Source organism: Lathamus discolor, chromosome 4 (assembly GCF_037157495.1).
Source record: "Lathamus discolor isolate bLatDis1 chromosome 4, bLatDis1.hap1, whole genome shotgun sequence".
Taxonomy (NCBI): domain Eukaryota; kingdom Metazoa; phylum Chordata; class Aves; order Psittaciformes; family Psittacidae; genus Lathamus; species Lathamus discolor.
Genome location: NC_088887.1, coordinates 98,635,274 through 98,649,782, shown reverse-complemented (window position 1 = coordinate 98,649,782; position 14,509 = coordinate 98,635,274). Strand labels below are relative to the sequence as shown.

At 40.3% G+C, this 14,509-nt stretch overlaps 1 long non-coding RNA gene across 1 annotated transcript in view; it reads right to left on the bottom strand.

Moving 5' to 3' along the window:
- The window catches only part of LOC136013816 (uncharacterized), a 48,276-nt gene that overhangs the window by 3,242 nt on the left and 30,525 nt on the right, over window positions 1-14,509 (bottom strand). The window contains exon 2 of the long non-coding RNA XR_010612400.1: window positions 8,685-8,779. This is a non-coding gene — a long non-coding RNA (uncharacterized LOC136013816). The remainder of the gene's footprint in view (window positions 1-8,684; window positions 8,780-14,509) is intronic.

Genomic DNA, 14,509 nt, shown 5'->3' with positions numbered 1-14,509 from the left:
CCAACAGCACTATAACCCTGTCTGTCAGGGCATACCCTGAGCTTTGCTATCTTTCAGTGCAATGTGGCTGGTCCTGGTGTGCCACCAAGGTGAATAAGATATATCATTTTAGCATGCAGAAACCCACTCTCCTTGCCATCAGACAGATAGTAATACACTTTTCAGCCAGAGATCTCTTTTCACTGGTAAATGCTCATCTTGCTTGCCACTGGTCTCATGTATAACCTAAGCACTTTCTACAGTCCAGGCTAACCCAGACAGAATGTATTTCCCCATACTTAAATGAGTTCACCTGCTAAGACTCATAATAAGGAAGAATACGCTGAGTTGCATTCGCTGAGAGCCTTCAGCTGCTCTTTCTTCAAATTATGTCACCAAAATGAATGTAAAGTTGATCTGGTTTCTCCTAGCTTCACCTTATGTCACTTTATCCCTAAATTGTGCTAAGTCATCAGCAGAAATTGGTTTAAGTATTAGTATCTCTGGAAGGAAAAACTTTTGCTGTGTTGTCACACAGTATTTGCAGGTGAGAGGAAGGATGTGTATATCTGTCACAGGACTCATATAACACTCATGGCTCCTTCTGTAGGTGTACAAGGTCCTGTCCGCTTATCCTCTCTCACGTGGTGCAGGACTTTATAGACACCACATAGTCTGGCATGTTAATCCAGGAAAAAAGCTACAGAGCTCTTTCTCTCTGGTACCTGGTCTGCCTACACAGTCAGTGAGAGATGGTTGTTGGGGCACCAAAGGGAGGTGTACAAAACAAAAGATTTGACTTCTCTCCAGTCCTGTGCTCTCGAAGGCCACATTTCTGCAGCCTGGGAAGAAAACCAGCTTAATAGGTCTCTTGGGCTTAGATCTGGGAGTAGGAAGCTATGTCTGGTATTGTCACTTACAGCCATGCCTCTCAATGCAGTCACAAAATGATTGTTTCATAAAAGCAAGCACAAATGTTTTCAGGTAAACCTTTTAATATGAAATTGGTCAAGTTTTTCTCTATGCACAAGGGAACATGATAGGGGAGACTAGCAGAAAATAATTTTAAAGTGCTCGTACTGAAATGTTAGCAGCACATATATTTCTAAAAATCTTAGGTGCATAACTTGATTTTGTGGAAAAATTATGTAACTTTTTGCATTTTTACTCAAACAGGGATTTCAATCATGTATCTAAGCCGTCCTTTAAGTATCTGCACACGTATTTGTATTTAGAGGTAGCCATACCACTATGGTAGGGAATATAAATGATATTTTCAATTCTTATAGCTTCCAGTTTCATTGAAATTAGATTTATCTGCCTGCTTACATCTCTTATACACAGATAAAAATTTTGCCAGCAGGAATACACGCAGCTTAAAACTGTGTGATCTGAGTTTGGCTACTGCTTCTTTTTACTCCTTGATTTAAAAAGACCCATCTTTAGACATGTAACTATGCTGGTTATTAGGGTCAGCTTTAAAGGTATCTTCAAGGACTCCCAGGTATGTATCAAACCTTTTACCCACATTACCTCTGTCTACACAGTACTTCTTACCAAAGTGGTGCTGTAATACAGCTTTATGGCAGATGCTCTTTCTCTCTTTCTGCATACATGAGGAACCAAAAGGGTATTGAAAAGGTAATGGTGGCATTCTCCTTGTGCTAAATTCTGCACTTCAACACACCTGCAAGAGGATGGTATGGGAGTCAAGGGTGGCCTACAGTCTGGCCCTCAGTACATGAACTATCTGAGACAAGTCTGGACGGCTGGTGTTCACCATGAACACACTTAAAATTCTCTGAGCGGCTCTCTTCCCCTAGTCAGAATAAAATTGCTGGTCAGGAGAGGACATCGAAACTGACTTTGTGCACATGCAAGAGACAGTAGCTTCTGACCAAGTTCCAAGTTCCCCTTTCAGCCCTTGTGAATCGTGAATGCCCAATAATATGGGAAAATAAATTATATGAGGAGAGTACAGGGAAAATCCAATCCTAAGTGTGACTCTTGTTTTTCCTTCCCTGGATGGCTGAGGCAGCTCCCACAACTGAGACATTAGTGCATGTACTGCACTACTGTTTACACTGTAATGACTTTTCTAAGGATGATTTGCAGCACTACTGTTCAGTAGTGAAACCTTAATCTCTCTGTTAAACCCAAGTCCACGGGTTTCAGGCTTACAAGCAGAAGTCTCAACAGAAGCCCACAGACTACTAAGTAGTGGCTGAGTTTACTGAAGACTATCACAGCTTCAAAATGGAGATTACTGGGAAAATTCTCTCCCAGATTCTCTTCAATTAGACAAAAGAATTGACAGTTTTCAGTGAGCTTATTATGTTAATATCTTTCCAAGGGTGGTAAACAATATCAGTGTGGTTGAATAAAACCTAAGAAATAGGAAAAAAAAGGAAATTATTGGTTTTTAAAGGGCAGCTGAGATTGGAAGGCATCTCTGGAGGTTGTTTGGTCAAAGCAGGGTGAGCTAGAGCAGTTTGTTCACGACTTTGTCCGATTGTGCTTTGAGTATCTCCAAGGATGGAGACTTCACAGCCTCTGTGGTCAGCCTGTGCCAGCATTCAACAACTCATGAGTGAAAAGTTTTTTTCCTATGTTTAAATTGAATTTTCCATATTTCAGTTTGTGCCCATTACCTTGTGTTCAATGATTACCACTGAGAAAAGCCTGGCTCTGTCTCTTCATTCCCTTTCATCAGGTATTTTTCCACATGAATAAGATTCCTTTAATCAAATCTGTGGCCCTGCACTGGACTCACTCAGTTATGTTACGCACTGGGGAGCTCAGGACCAGACCCAGCACTCCAGATGTGTCTCATCAGTGCTGAATAGAGGGGATCACATATGCAGTAAGTAGGAAAAGCATCTTAAAAAAAAGGTTTCATCAAAACTTTTTTGCCATTCACAAAAATAGGAGACATTTTAATAAACATCTAAACCCCATATTTATAATTATATGTGATTCAATTTGTTTTTTCAATTCTATATGTTTGGAATAAATGTTTTCTATTTATTTATGTCCAAAGAATATCTTATCCTGAATACCATGATATTATTACCATGAAACTGAAAGGTCAATATTGCATTGACTTCCTTTTTGCATAAACAGTAATTTAAATTAAATCCACTTAAAATCTAGTAGAAAAGATGACCTCTGGGAAAGGAAAGCAGAGAAGAAGAAAATAAAACTTTTACACGATTTCCTAAACGTTGCTAAATCTCTGAATATTTGTCTGAATCATGGTCAATCAATTTCACAGCAGATGGTCCCTGACAATTTACATGATGTTATCAACATTGTCTCCTAAAACATTCAATCTTCTGTATTCTACAAAATCTAGCACACAGAGACAGTTGCTCCCAAATCCTTAGGTATCGTCTCTTTTTAGGCATGTATAACATTTTTGAGATCACAGGGCAAGAATTTATGATGAAAGTTCATGATCTTTCTGTACTATGGAATAAACTAATTCAAATGAGTGTTTGTCTACAATAAAGAATCGTGATGCACTTAAGGCAACACCATAAATAACAAAAAGCTGGGAAACTGGTGTCAAGAGGTTTTCATGTTAGCCAGGAGTAGATCAATGTACCTAACACTTTAATCTTAATCAGAAACATGAAAAGACATCAGATTTCACTGATTTTCACCAAGTCAGTAAAGTAGAAGGTTCAGACTGTTGGCCAGATTGGTACACTTGTAGCACTGTAAACCACAGGAAGATAGATATTAATCTCCACAATAGCATGTAACACACTTTTCCTATAGCAGGAAGCTCACATCTTCAAGCAATATAGTCTACTGAGGTAGCTGAGGAAGACTCAGATATGGTCCTAATTATCTTCCTTCTAATGAGAGGTTAAAGAGATCCCTCCAACATTATATGTCACTGTGGACCTTAAAAGGGAAGGTAGGTAGGTAGGGACTGATAACCTAATTCAGATATTCCTGAGCAGTGACTGGAATTTTTCTAGGAGGGAGCCCTGGCTTACAAATATAAAATTCTGTGGCTCATTTTTATCCTAAGAAAAAAGAGCAATCAGATAAAATAACCATGTAGAATGGGCATAATGATGATTATTTAAGTAACTGCAATATTCCAAAAAGAAGCTACTAACCATGTCTTTGAAATACTATGAGATATGAGGCATTATAGCACACTTTTAACACTGAGAATCCTCTTATACACACTTGTTCAGGAAAGGGCACTCAAAGGTAAATGAAGGTCATCAAGCCTATTCATTTTTGGAGAGCTTGTGTCATTAAGGTCTTCTAAGTAAACAAAATGAGAAATTATTAAACTTTTCAATTAAGCACTGTCAGATGTATTACAATTATGTGGAAGAAATACCATGCAAGATGAACTGTTAAACTGCTAATAGAAAGAGTGGATAAAGAAAAATTATTTAATAGAGAGTATTATGAAATTACAGATGGTCAGTCAATAATAAAAAAAATGTATGAGAAAGCAGAGATGGTCAGATGCTTCTTAAAAGGGTAAGCTGCTTTTGTCCTCCCCAGTAAAGGAAAGACTTTGGGCATAGGGCACAAATATCTACATATGTTTTGAATTATTATTTTCAACACCTGTCTATGTGTGGCATATCTAATTCATTGCATGAGAATTTTAGAAGTTCTATACAAGTGAGACGCTAATATAAATCCCCAACTGTATACTCTGAACTAAAACTGCTCTGACTTGGAGTGATAGTGATATGATTTTGCCAAAATTTCTTTTTCAGTGAGACATAGACAAATGTGCATTCAACAAACAGCTGTGTCAGTGGCACGTAAGACTGCTCAGGATCTCTCCCCCAGCTGTTCACAACCCTCCTCCTGCTGCCTCACATCTGCCATCAGAGCCGCTCCCAGCTCATTCCACCAGATTCAACAAAAGTTTATAATTTTATTTGCACATCAGACTCTTTTTGCATGCCCATACCAGGAATTCTGCCACATACCACTGCCAAGGTAGCAGCAGGACAGGGAAGAGGTGAGAAGCAGATAAGGAAGGTACTTCAGACTTCAGTAGAGTCTGAAGTAGACTTCATTGTAGTGTATGCAGGCACATTTTAAGATGTACTCTGCCCTAAAAGTGTCTATTTCTCTCAACTGACTGGAAGGAGAACCTACGGTGTTCAGACATAATCATCATGTGTGATGACTCACCCTACATATGTAGCAGAAGCTAAAATGCAGATGGGACAAATCTATTGTGGTATTAACACTTGAAGACAAGATGATTTTTTTTTCCTAGAATGAGGCAAAAAGCCCACCTCACTTCCCTCACCGACCACCAGGCGCCAGGATGACACCTCTTTTCTTTCTTTGTGGCCCATACAGCTGATATTCATTCCTGGTGCGTAACACAACTTCTGGGAATACAGAGGCTGGGAATGCAGGTTTTATTGTCACTGGTAATTGAATTTTTACTTTGGTATTCCATACATGAGGTTGTATATCAATGCTGGTAGACCACAGGAGGTGATTAAAACGGCCACAGGTCCCTTTGCGAGGAAGCTGGTAGTGACCTCTATAAGAGATGATAACACATCCCATTCTACCTAGACCCTTCTTGCTTTTTAAAGCTGCTCTAATTCATCCCAGCCGTTTGCAGAAACAGCCTGAAAATGTAGCAAGGAGAAAGCCCTCAGGCTAAAGAAATATTTTGTCCAATGAATTGCATTTAACTATGGCTGAGTTACAAACCTTTAAAACCCACAAACTTTCCCACTTGAAATCCTCAAGAAAAAGTACTGCTGTCAAAGATCCAAAACAAGTAAAAAAAGAGGGAAGAGGATTTACACTTTGGTTTATAGCACTACCAAGCAGCACCAGGAAGTTCTTGAAGATCCTACGAAATGAGGGACCCAGCCAGGTTGATCTGGCCATACTTCTCCTTACACCTATGCATAGCCCCAGCAAATCCTGGCACATAAAGAAAAATCTGTCCAATTCATCAGGGTCAGACATCTTTAACAAGATTCTAAAAATATGGCATTGGACATCAGCCATCCATCTCCATTCTGGATGGCAGTCATCTCTGGTTTGGGGGGTTGACCCTTGTGGATGCCAGGTTTCCACCAAAGCTGCTCTATCACTGCCCTGCTCAGATGACCAGGGGAAAGAAAATACAACCAAAGGCTTGTGGATCAAGATAAGGACAAGGGGAGATCACTCAGTAATTACCGTCATGGGCAACAGACTCAACTTGGGGAAATTAATTTATTACCAGATAAATCAGAGTAGGATAATGAGAAATAAAACCAAATCTTTAAAACACTTTTCCTCCACCACTCCCTTCTTCCCATCTCAACTTCATTCCTGAATTCTTTGCTTCTTTTCCCCTAGCAGTGCATGGGGACAGGGAATGGAGGGTTGTGATCAGTTCATCAGAGAATCATAGAAAGGTTTGGATTGGAAGAGACTTTGAAGACCATTTAGTTCCAACCCCCCTGCTCTGGGCAGGGACAGCTTCCACTAGCCCAGATTGTTCAAAGTATAATCAAATGTTATTTCTGCTGCCCCATCCTCCTCAGGGAAGGATTCCTCACACTTTTCCCCTGCTCCAGCATGGGGACCCTCCCATGAAGACAGTCCTCTATTAACTTCTCCAACAGGAGTCCTCCCACAGGATGCAGTTCTTCATGAACTGCTCCAGTGTGGGTCCCTTCCACGGGTGCAGTCCTTCAGGAACAGACTTCTCCAGTGTGGGTCCTTTCACAGGGTGCAGCCCTTCAGGAACAGACTGCTCCAGTGTGGGTGCCCCACAGTGTCACAAGTCCTGCAGCAAACCTACTCCAGTGTGGGCTCCTCTCTCCTCAGGGCCACAAGTCCTGCCAGGAGCCTGCTCCAGCATGGGCTTCCCACAGGGTCACATCCTCCTTTGGGCATTCCCCTGCTCTGGTGCGTGGTCCTCCAGATATCTGCTCCACTGGCAGCACCTGGATCACCTCCTCCTCTCCTCCTGCACTCTCCTTGCTGTCTGCAGAGCTGTTGCTCTCGCATATTCTCACTCCTTTCTTCAGCTACAGTTGCACAATAACTTTTCCCCCTTCTTCAATGTGTTATCCCAGAGGTGCTACCACCATCACTGATGGGCTCGGCCTTGACCAGCGGTGGGTCTGTCTTGGAGCCAGCTGCCACTGATTGTATCAGACATCGGGAAAGCTTCTGGCAGCTCCTCACAGAAGCTACCCCTGTAGCCCTCCACAACAAAATCTTGCCATGCACACCCAATACACGTGGCCAACAGCTAATACAGCGGCTGATGTGCTGGACCTTTCTGCTGGCATGTCTGGAAAACCTGCTCTTGAGGAGGAGATTATTATGGTGATGGAGACAAAGATTTCCTACAAGCTTTTCCTTTAAAAGAGAAAAGTTAAATTTGTAAGTGCCTGAACAATCTTGCTTCTCTGATTAATTCTCCATATCCAACCTGATACAGACTACTTATATTCCTCTGTGCTATTTTTTCCCCTGTTGTGATCCAATTCATCCCACACAGTGTAATGATATTCCTTGCAGAGGGGAAAGAATAGTGATTGCACATGCAACCATGGTATGATTTTTCCTTCATTTTTGTGGTCTTGTAATGCCGATAAGTTTTTTTCCCACTTACAACACAGATGAAATATTGTTAAACTGATGTGGATTTTAAAAACATTCTTTTTTACTTTCTGACCATTTTTTTCTACCTTCCTGTTTGTGATGGTGCCAAGGAGTTATTTTGTTTCCTTTAATTTTGTCAGCAAATTTCATTACAGTCAGAAAACCTATTGTGTCATTTAATCAATGCCCCATTACCATAAAAATGTTTCTGTTATTGCATTTTTCCCTCTGCTAGCAGGTGTAGGATTGTTGCAGCTATCTTACGTGATGGGCTAACAGAATTTATACAGTGAGATTATTCCCCTCTCAGATTCTACTGATGGAAATTTTTGCTTGACAAGGATAGTTTCATTAAAAAAAACCATTCACCTATTACATTTATGGCTGATAATTCCGTGCCTTTGTTACTAAGTATGTCTTTTTTAAACACCTTCACCAGCTCCGTTGCTCAAATATTCGAAGGCAGTAAAGTTTTCAGTTCGTTGGCACATACACAACTTAAAAACATTTATCTCCCCTTATATTTTCTCCTAGGTATCGGGCATTCTGTTGCAGGCTCTCAGACACTGCTGAGTTCTAATGAACAATTGATCTGAGCTGTGTGATTTAGCTTCAGAGCATACAAAAATCTGATTTCATCTACAGCTGAGTACCACTGCAACCTGCTCCAGCAGATCGAAGATTTTTACAGGCAACTGAATTCAGCATCATAAAACATAGCTTTTCAATGAAAATAACCACAGAGACCCCAAAATGGAAATCTGTGTTATTTAATACTGCTCTGAAATGCACACTTAGAATTAAAAAAAATCATAGATGCGAATTTGTGTTTGAGAACCTTTAAAACATTTTATGGTATTTATGTACATAACGCCCCTTCGCTTACAGCTCAGGTAGATTTCATGCAGTGAGAAAGTTCTAGAAAGGTCATTGTTGCTTATATAAAAAGCAACAGTTGCCTTAGATGTAGATTCTGGCGTATTTTATTGCAAAGATTTAGTACGTAGTGTGTGCAAGGCAGAACTTTGAACCTGGGAATAAGCCCTCCTATTTGCAGAAGCTGGAAGCAGATGATTTACCACAAATTTCCTGATATTTTCATCCAGTTTCTTCAGCTATGAGAAGAGAAGGACTCCAACCCCACTGGGCTCTGTACACTTGGCTGACGAGAAGCCTGGAGATAGGGAAAGAGATAGGCTCATTTCACACTCAACCTCAAGGCAAAGCATTTCAGAGAGAACTAGGGCAGAAGATGCCATGAAGAAGAAAAAAGTTAGAAACTGCCTTAGAATCTTGCTGGCAAATCAAGAAACCCATCAAGGAGCTGGGAAGAGTGGAGAGAAGTATTACACCATGGGGACTTTCTACAGTTGGGGTGAAACTATCTTTTCCCTAAGATGGGTCTCATTCCCCCAAGCCACACTGGTGTCTGAGGGGCAGGGGAGCTGTTAACAGAATCTCAGGCATCAGTTTACATCTACAGAGCACTCTTAAAAACAAAGGATGTAAAATTTCTGTATACTTTGTTCACGGAAATCATTCCAGCTGCTGTAGCAATGCAAAAAGCAAAGAAGTGCCCCTGGAATTATACTACGCATGGAGCCTTTTCCAATTCTGACAGGACTTTATCTAAAATGTTTATCAAAAGCAGAGCTAACTATTGACTGTATCACATGAAGTGTTTATTAGACCAAAACTTTGTGAGATAGAGTGACTGATTATACCCAAGTGGGAATCTGCGAATTATTGATTTAGAAGTAGTTGTTAACAATACTTCATGTGGTTGATGATACAGTAGAGATTGTGATAATAGCATTTTATGAAAAAGTCAAGACAGTTTGTAAGACAAAACAGAAGAATAAGTATTCCTGGAATGAGTACAGAAATTACTTTTCATGGTTCAGTAGAGAAAACAATAGTTGCCATAAGACTTACTGTACTTCACAGAGACACATTTTCTCAATTGCTTGTAAGCAATGTAAATGATTATAATAATTTCTGATATGAGACAGAAGAAAATCTTTGAAACATTGCTTCCTAAGAAAAGAAAATGGCCACTACAGCACTCTGCCACAAGTTGCATACAATTTTTAAATGCAGATCATTCTAATTTGACAACAAAATGAATACTGTCATTCCAAGATTTCCAATAGCTAAAATGTTTTATCTTAAGACAACAGCTTCAGTCATCATTCACAAAATATTAACTTGCCTTTCAATTGAGATTGACTTCAAAGCCAATGTAGAAAATGACAAACATTTTCCTATAGTCACTGATGATGAAAACCATGGAGATAGATACAAAAATATTTTTGATAAACTGTTTGCAGCTGCATGGTGGAAAATATTTTCAAGACACCTGAAGACTTTCAACAGTAAGAACTGCTTCCAGATGTAAAGTGTGTACTGCAGCCAACCAGCTTGAATTTGGCAATGCATCATTTGTGACAACATATCACTGTAGTACTAATGATGACACCTTTCTGCCCACAGAAAAATGGAAAAGGATAATGATTAGCTGCTTCTTGCCAATTGTCTTTGCCTATACAATACAGCAAAGCATTCAAAAGATAAATCAATAGATAAGCTTGGGGAGTGCATAGCAATAATTTTGACAGTTTTTCTGTATTCAAGGTTTCAAAACTACTGAAGATCCTAAACTCTGCCAGTCTGAAGCAGTGCGGTAGGGTAGCCTGCTCAGTGGCTCTTTCCATGTCTTGTGATTGAAAGAATCACAAAATGTTTCTGTTACGAGAAGTTCCTAGAGAACGGTTGAGAATTGCCCACTGAAATTTTAAAGTTCTTTAAGAACAATGAATTTTGTGAAGATGAAAAGTATGTCTTTTGGTGATTTTTATTTCTCTCAACAGCTGAAGACTTTTTACAACCCTCTCAAAATTAGAATATTTAATATGTGCTGAAGTTTATGACCTCCTGAAAAGTAAAATAAAATAGAAACAGATTTGTTGGTCAGGAATGCCATTCTTACTTAAGAGCATGACATAACAAAACAGGTAAAAGTAGAAGTGGCACATTATTCAGAATCATGAAATTCATACGAATTTCTGCTTGAATTGGGGAACAACAATATCTTAGCTGTATCTAGCTCCTTTTTTTAAAAAAAAAGCAACAGGTATTTTTTTAGGAAATCATAAGCAATACTGAAAGGTTGAAACCTGACAAAAGGCTAGGTCATAAAAAAATATATATGTATAAAATTTTTGTGTACTGAACAATTCAATAGCCTATTTATACATATTTCAGGAGTTTTAGATTTGGAAATTGGTACTACTCTACCTTAAAATCATCATTTTTTCAGTTTGTCAGACCACATGGATTAAGAACCACTTTACTCAGTCCAGTTTTAACTCACATGCAACTCTGCAAATAATATTTTCATTATTAAGAAGACTGAGCAGATTGCAGAATCCTACTAAATACTGATAATCTTTTCAGAGTTTCATATAAAGTTAATTTCTGAAGACCTTAATAAGCTTGTCTCAGAAAGCAAATAGATATTGAAACATATTAAACCTATTAATAAGCACCATTTTAATAGTAAATTAAGTCTTCAAAAATTTGAATATTTTAAAATAGTAGACATGTACACTTGTGTGAAAAGCACATGACTTGCTGAAGGAAAATGGTATTTTCATAAAGTTTCTCTAAATAATACATTACCGTTTTTTGTTTTCATGCCATTTTTCCTTATTTCTCTCAAATATTGTAGATGGCATATTCTGGTGCCCTGCGTAATTGTTGTTGAAAGGATAGAGAGTAAAGAAATGGTGTTTATCTATCACACCTGCCATCAAATCCCCAGGGCTAGGTAAATAATACTCAAGAATACTCTGTCTGAGTTGAAGCTTTCTACATGAGCAATGAGGCCAAAGATGGTGACCAAATAGAAGTGTTCTGCTCTGTGCCCATCTGTGTCATCTGATACAACTCCCTAATCTCCAAACCCCATTACTCATGTTTGTTTATATCTGAACTTGTTTACTGAGGTCCTCAAATTATAGGTCATTTGGTTAGCCTTCCAATAACATTTCTGCAATAATAATGTCAAATGGAACTTGACACTATTGCTTCTTTTTTCCTTAAAGGTTCGTGAACAACCCACTCTCTCATCATGTAGGTTTCTATGTATCCCTGACAGTTCTACTCTTTTTTTTTTTTTCTCTCTCTTTTTCAAAGCTGAAATGTTCCTGACCCAATGCAAAGGAAACAGGAAAAATGAACTAGATGCAATTCAGCCAGGTGAGTGTCATCGTGCAGTGCCAGTATACTCCAACAGGGCAGTTCTAGATGCAGTTTTCACATTTCAAGAGCACAGAAGATCTTCCCTGCCTCAAAAGGATTTGAAAGTGTTTATGCTAAAGTTTATGGGGCACTAAAAAAACAAGAGAACATGCAAATCTTGTGTGGGCAGAAGTAAATGACACAGAACTGCTGTCATTATCACTAAGACTTTAATTGACTTAACACAACCATTTATTGACACTTAAAATAATCTAGAACCTCCAAGGTGTCCACATAGGATGGGCAGATATGATAGCAGATCTGCATCTGGAGATAAGCTAAGATATCCTAGGGCGACCTTACTGGCAGTTGACCTATGTGTGGGCTACTTCTTCAAGTCCCTGGTCACCATAGTCAATGGAGCCTACAATGAATTTTAGTTGACCAAACGTATATGTCTGTTAGGGAGAGATGACTAGTTTCTCACATCATATCATCTGCAAGGACAGAACACAAGGATAGTTTAGGACCAGGCTCATGTTAGACACCCAAATGTATGTACGTGTGTTCTCTAACTGCATACCACACCAGGAGGTCCAGCAAGGCATCTCATTGCTAGCACAGCTGCTGTTATGTTTGCTGTGCTCTGACAGATCCCGTTCTTGAGAAACCAGGAGTTTCACCCCTCGTGGCCACCTACCACTCACTCATGATCACACGCACTTTAAATTGTACCTAGACAGGCTCTTCCAATTTTGAGCAGGTTAAGTGAGCTAGCTTCTTTCTGGTTTTTAGATATTCATAAACATGTTTATCCTACTCTTTTTCATTATTATCATCAATAAGTTTTTCACTGACACCAGTTTCCCCATTAGAAATATTGTCTCTAGAGTCAAGAATGTTTTTAAGAAAACCTATTCACAGAATCACAGAATCACAGAATCCCAAGGGTTGGAAGGGACCTAAAAAGATCATCTAGTCCAACCCCCCTGCAAGAGCAGGGTAACCTACAGTACATCACACAGGAACTTGTCCAGGCGGGCCTTGAATATCTCCAGTGTAGGAGACTCCACAACCCCCCTGGGCAACCTGTTCCAGTGCTCTGTCACTCTTACAGTAAAGAAGTTCTTCCTGATGTTAATGTGGAACTTCCTATGCTCCAGTTTACACCCATTGCCCCTTGTCCTATCACTGGATATCACTGAAAAAAGCCTAGCTCCATCATCCTGACACCTACCCTTTACATATTTGTAAACATTGATGAGGTCACCCCTCAGTCTCCTCTTTTGCAAGCTAAAGAGACCCAGCTCCCTCAGCCTCTCCTCATAAGGGAGATGTTCCACTCCCTTAATCATCTTTGTGGCTCTGCGCTGGACTCCTTCAAGCAATTCCCTGTCCTTCTTGAATTGAGGGGCCCAGAACTGGACACAATATTCCAGATGCGGCCTCACCAAGGCTGAGTAGAGGGGGAGGAGAACCTCTCTTGACCTACTAACCACTCCCTTTCTAATGCACCCTAAGATGCCATTTGCCTTCTTGGCCACAAGAGCACATTGCTGGCTCATGGTCATCCTCCTATCCACCAGGACCCCCAGGTCCCTTTCCCCTTCACTACTTTCCAGCAGGTCAACCCCCAACCTGTACTGGTACATGGGGTTGTTCTTCCCCAGATGCAAGACTCTACACTTGCCCTTGTTAAATTTCATCAAGTTTCTCCCCGCCCAACTCTCCAGCCTGTCCAGGTCTCGCTGAATGGCAGCACAGTCCTCTGGTGTGTCAGCCACTCCTCCCAGTTTTGTGTCATCAGCAAACTTGCTGAGGGTGCACTCAGTTCCCTCATCCAGGTCATTGATGAAAATATTAAACAGCACCGGTCCCAGCACCGACCCCTGAGGAACTCCACTAGTCACAGACCTCCAGCTAGATTCTGCGCCATTGACCACAACTCTCTGCCTTCTTCCTTTCAACCAGTTCTCGATCCACCTCACTACTTGATCGTCAAGCCCACACTTCCTTAGCTTATCTATGAGGATGCTGTGGGAGACAGTATCAAATGCCTTACTGAAATCAAGAAAAACTACATCTACCGCTCTACCATCATCCCTCCACCTAGTCACTTCCTCATAGAAGGCTATAAGGTTGGTCATACATGACTTCCCCCTCATAAAACCATGTTGGCTGTTCTTAATGACCCCCTCATCCTTGATATGCCTAGTGATGGAGTCAAGAATAAGTTGTTCCATCACCTTTCCAGGGATGGAGGTAAGGCTGACCGGTCTATAATTACCCGGGTCCTCCTTCTTGCCCTTCTTATAGATTGGTGTGACCTTTGCCATCCGCCAATCCTCAGGCACCTCGCCCGTTTCCCACGACTTACCAAAGATGATGGAAAGTGGCCTAGCAATGACCTCCGCCAGCTCCCTCAGCACCCGTGGGTGCATTCCATCCGGACCCATCGATTTCTTTCTATAAAACATCTTCATTAGCTTTTCATTGCATACGGGGAAAAAGAAGAGATTTTACACTGACAAATTCCATACAAGGTACTGACAGTTAATGGAGCGTGAAATGCGCAGGCATAAAAGCAAACTAATGTTAAACGAAAATGGCTCCTAAACATGTGTTCTTATTTTGCTGCCACATGGTTGGGAAAAATGTATAT